Below are 6022 nucleotides of genomic sequence, written 5' to 3'. Positions count from 1 at the left end.
CCTTTCTTTTCCTCCTATTTTTCTTTTTTCTCCTTAAATCGTTTCTAATGCCAGATGAAGGACAAGGTTCCGACTTATCCTGTACTCTTTATTTACTTTCTCATCTTCTCTATTTGGTCTATACATTTTTGTTTTATTATCACTTCCTTTAGTAACTTTTCTAATAAGGCGGCCCCCCTAGATAATCAATGTTATTGTGCAATATTACGAATTGCGCAATATTATTGACCTATATATATATATATATATATATATATATATATATATATATATATATATATATATATATATATATATATATATATATATATATATTAATCGGGTTAAAACGTTCTTCGCCGTCTTCCGATTCCCAGTTTCCATTTTTCTCGATCTTCCCAAAGATACCTTCTCTCCAGCTTAATCTTGGTCTTCCTCTTTTTCTTCTTCCTTGTGGTGCCCAATTTAAAATTTGTTTGGGTATGCGGTCTTCAGGCATTCTTTGGACATGTCCGTACCATCTTAACTGATTCACCCTAATGTCTTCCGTAATCGTATGTTGCACTTTCATGATCTCCCTGATTCTGTCGTTTCTTATTTTTTCCAGTCTTGATATTCCTGCCGCGCGTCTCCAATAATCCATTTCTGTGTCTTCAAGCATTTTGACTGTTTTTTCTTTTAGAGGCCAGATTGCGCTACTAAATGTTGTTGTACTTTTTATTATGCTATTGTATATTCGATGTTTGTTTTCCTTGGATATTTGTTTGTCCCACAATACACTATTTAGTTGTCTTATTGCTTGTCTTCCTTGGTTATTTCTTTGTGTTATTGCTTCATCTAATCTTCCATCATTAGTGATGATCATGCCTAGGTATTTGTATTTTGTACAGTGACTTATTTTTTGTTGTGTTTCTTCAAGTATTAAATTTTGTTGTTCTCCTCCAATACACATTATTGTTTATTATTGACCTTTTAGAGTTAATATTGAAGATTGCACAATTATTGAACAAAAGTTTGTGTGAGTTTGAGTTTTATTGCACCATATTTTTCCTTTGCATTGTGAAGGGTCATTATTGACCAATATTTTTAGGTCTGTGGTTCGCCTTGACGAAGAGTACACGCGCGTATCCTTAATGGCGGTAAAAAAATGAAAAAATCAAGAAAACAGAGTTTATCGTCGTATGTATTCAATTATAGAGAGAATTGCCATCGGGCAAGCAAAGATGATGTGAAGAAAATTCAATTCTTTGAGAACTAACTACTGGAAGGAGCTTAAAACATCTCCATTCGATGAAATCCGGATCTAGTACAGACGACATAAGTATACCAACCCTACTTTGTAGAATTATAATGAAATGTTTTCTTTACACGATCAAGAATCCGTATTGGATTCACAGTTTAGTACGTTCTAGTTTGAACAATGATTATATACAGGTGAGTTTCAATTTATTTTATTTCAATAATCTCAAAATTCTATGTTTTACGATTTTTACCATTTTCTCTTCACAAGGAACTGCACTTTCGTTGTTACAAAATGGCTTTAATCGCCTCTCTATATGTCGTTTTCACTCCGGAAACACTCTGTATACATGGCGTTTGACATTGATAATAGTTACCTTCTAATATAAAAGCACATATCAATCATCATTTAGATATCCATCTAAATTAGTTCATTAAAAATAATGTCGGTGTATCGATACGACATACGATATATCTATTTTATTGTAAAAAAATATTTCGACATGTCACAAACATCTAACTGCGTTCAATGCATCCTTCGTCCAATAAACAAACTCGGTTTTATACTTTTCTCTTCTACAGTTATCCATTGTCGTCATATCAATTCCGAAGTTGAAACATACATTGAACCGAACTTTTCATCGAAATGGTTTCTGTTTTTTCTGACCTGGTTGATATTCACAGTGGGTGAATCTATAAACAAATTAAGTGTAGCTGAGCATTTTAAGGATGTGTTTTATGATTTTGTAAGTTTGTTCCAAATGATACCATCGATCTGTTTGATGTGGGTATTTCGTCGTAATTACAATACCCATAGTATACAATTAACGTTATTAATGAGGTTGGTAGAAAATAGAAAATACTTCGGTATCGAATACTTCTTATCGGAACGATTTACCAGTAGAGCGAAATCTAGATTTCGATATATTTCTTATTACTTTTTGTCTCATATCACGTTATTCGCAATTTATAATACATATAGGGAACTTTCGATTAAGAATATTATATATCAGTTCGGGAGACAAGTAGGATTGACTTTTCTTGCTTATTTCTTATTATACGGCCTTTATCTAGTGCGTATTTATGAAGAAATATTTGATAGTTTGACTAAAACTATTGAATGTAATCTTAGATACGTCGATGAATTCGAGCAACGCGATGTGTTTACTAAGCTCAATAAACTCTTAATGTTTTACTTGAAATTAAAGAATAATTACTTTGCCTGTCTACCTTCTGTGATGAATGTATTTGGAAGTTATATATTTTTTGCTTCGGCTATTGTTATACAAGCCGTACTCTTCATTTTTTTAATAAACTTTGAAAAATATTATAATGGAAATATTCTACTATTCTACGACTACATCATTTTGAATATTGTGCTTTTTCATATTGACGCGTATTTTATGGCACAAGCTTTCTCTTCAGTTGAAGGCAAAGTGAGTAAAATTTTAGTATTTCAACGTTAAGTTTGATATTTGTTGTATAAACGACTTGATTGTTTGATTATTCTATGAGCTTCTTGATTGCAAGAAACAGAAAAAACTTTTGGAACAAGCCACAAAACAACAAAAGCAGCTAAGGAAATAGGCCTACACTTCGATAAAGATAAAATAGTTTATGGAAATATTAACATCGAAATATCTACGAAAGAGACTGTTGAGTGGATCTCAACCTTATATTCGCTTGTGAAACTTGGATAATGACGAAATTGAGAATCTGGGAAAGAAAAATATTGAGAAGAATGTTTGGAGGAAAGCAGACAAAGTTAGGATGGGAGATGAAATTCATACACTTTTCAATGAGCTACCAATTAGCGCGTTTATGAAGGCAAGAAGATCGCAATGGATAAGTCATTTAGAATGCAGAAGGCAGAAGGCAGAATCTCGAAACAAGTTGAACGGAAGATACCAGAAGACAAGAGGAGAAGAAGTTAACCAAAAAATTGGTGAATGGAAGCGGTGGGAGAAAACCTTAGAGTAAGAAACATCCAGGGCTGAAGAAAAAAGTAAGGGATCGAAAGAAGTAGAGAGAAATTACAAGATTATGGAGCTAATTTGTTCGCATGAGGAGCTTCTTATCGACTTTGTCCACTGGATAAATTTAGAGGATGGAAACTATTGAATATTTCACAAACAAAAAAATATAATTACAATACAAATAATTTTAACATACGAGAGCTAAAAGAAGCCGTTTTTCTCCTCAAAAAGCTGTCTGCTATAAGTAGAATTCAAGAGTTATGAAACAGAGAGATAGATCAGTAAACAAATTTGTAGTACAAGATCTTAACGGAAAGGGAATAACCAATTATAAATATTTTTTCATTTGAATCTCTCGAAACTTATGTAGCAATCGTCGTATGTAACAATAATTTGCGAAAAAAATTGTATTTAATTCTAAACAACTTAGAATCTAGTTGCTATAGAAAATGCAGATTTTATAATGTTTCAATTTTTGACTGTCATCTCAATTTTTGTCAAATTTTAACTTAGTAATTGCGTACTAAATAGTATATAGAGTTCACTCGTAGTTGGACGGTTGTCAAAAGATGTTTGAATGAATTGAGTCATCATATTAGATTTGTTCTTTGTTAAATATCAAGCAAGTTCCAAACGAAACCCTTCCAAGGAAAACGTCTCTAATGCTGGGTCCACATGATACAGACTTTTGTTCATACTGATATCTGTACAGACTATGAAGTCGGAGTAAAAAATTTGATCCAAAAATTTGCATGGAATGTCTGTACAGACTTTTCATTACTTTTCTTTTCGAAATTACAGTTCAAATTACTTAGTTACAATAAATACGCAGACTTACATGCATACTTCGATTTTTGGATCGCATCGATATTTGTCTGTACTGTCTAGTTTGCACATACAAAATTCTATGAGAATTTACATCTACAGAATTTTATGGAATTCTGTATCGTGTGGACCCACCATAATACAGGTACTACTATTTCATGAAATTTTTTGTTTTTTCAGACACATGACGTGATTATACTTCTGAAGAAATATCCGTTTTCAAAATTAACTAAAATTCAAGCTAGTCAGGTGAGTTTGATCAACAAAGAAATATTATCATATCTATGCGAAATATATTTATATATGTTTATATATTTAAATCGTTTTGATTTTAAGTCTATTCTGTTTCAAATTTAGTTCTTTTCTTATTTTTGAAAGACGGATGATAATTTGACGTTTCGACTACTTTCAGTCTTTATCAAAATTTCGAATCGAGTCGTCAAATTTTCATTTGTCTTCCAAAAATTTTATAACAGAAAAAACCTAGAATCAAGACGATCTAGAAATATAAACATATATAGAATTCTCAAATTTCTCCATTTTTTTAAATAGAAACCCAGTTTTTTCTATTTTAATTCATTCAGGGATAAATAATAAGGCAAATTCTTGTATACTTTCCTATACCTGAACCTTACCGTTATCCAGATATTAAATGTTTTTTGTAAATTTCCAGAGATGCATTAAAATAGAAAAAACTGGGTGGTTCAATTAAAAAAAATACATAAATTTGATATATATTTAGTTAAACTTTGAACACTCTTATACAAACCCTATACAAAATTTTTCACCATAGATTCAAATACATCTAACCTGGCTAGAAGCAACCAAATAAAAACCATTTTCATATCTTCAAGGGTATCCTCGTAAAAAAATAATTTATAAGGGTCGGCAAGGGTCAAATCTTTTACAAAAAGTATGCATTTTTCAAAAAAAGCTTTTAAACAAAAGTATACTAAAATTTCACATGAATTTCAAAAATTTATTAGAATTCAGGATGTTGTATTCAAAATAACAAAGTATACAAGCTAATTTATCACAGTAATTATCGTCTAAATATACATAATACAAAGTAAGGATGGATGAGAAAGGTCATGTTCGACAACCATCGTGATGTCATGAAGTAAAAATGCACAATTAGAGGAATAATTATGCCGTAGCAGATGATTTCTAGTAAAAGTAAATCATGTAGAGGTTACATGAAGAAGATTGTACAGAGAATCTAGTAGAAGACTATTTTAGATTGAAACGTAGATAGTGGCAGCCTCAGTGAAAAGCAGGTCCACCATAAGAACTTTTGAAATGGTATAAATAATAGGACAGGTTGTATAAATTATCATTCGAATAAAGAATCGAAAGACATAGGTCGATTGGGACTTACTGGTGATTAAAGAGGTAAGGACATGAAACATGTTGTGGAAAAAGCTAAGCGCACTGTTTTGAGTAGAAAACCTAAATGTTAATACTGCAGCAACATTTTCAAAATAAGAATTAATCAAATATAGACGATATTTTCCAACGGAAGTATCGTTGAAGTTAATAAAAAATCTGGATAGATGAAGACCAAACTGAGATAAAGTCAAGAACGATGCATAGTCCACAGCAAGTGGAGATAGCTGCGAAGCCTTCTAGAAACAAGGATTTCTGCAAAATAAAACTTCTGAGATGTGAAAAAAATATTGTCTAAGAATGATGGAACAGCCAAATAGACGAGAAAGATTATCAGAATCGTCCCAAGATATACAAATGTAGATTTTTAGATAGAACAAATAATTTGAGTTTACTCAATATCTGATTGTCGATTGGACCTATGACACATATGTCACAAGTTTATGTAAATGAATCTACGCAAAGAATATAAGATTAGCGACAACCTGGAAGAAGTCTTCTAACCACTTGTTTGGGTTGGTAGACGTGCTGGATGAAAAAAAAATGAAAGACACAGCAACAGTAGAGAAAACTTGAAAAATCTATTATGCGATGATTGTGAAAGGAATAAGTCGACA

The sequence above is a fragment of the Diorhabda carinulata genome, chromosome 5 (genome assembly GCF_026250575.1).
Source record: "Diorhabda carinulata isolate Delta chromosome 5, icDioCari1.1, whole genome shotgun sequence".
NCBI classification, from domain to species: Eukaryota; Metazoa; Arthropoda; class Insecta; order Coleoptera; family Chrysomelidae; genus Diorhabda; species Diorhabda carinulata.
The sequence above is the reverse complement of the archived record's forward strand: the minus strand, read 5'-3'. Positions refer to the sequence as shown.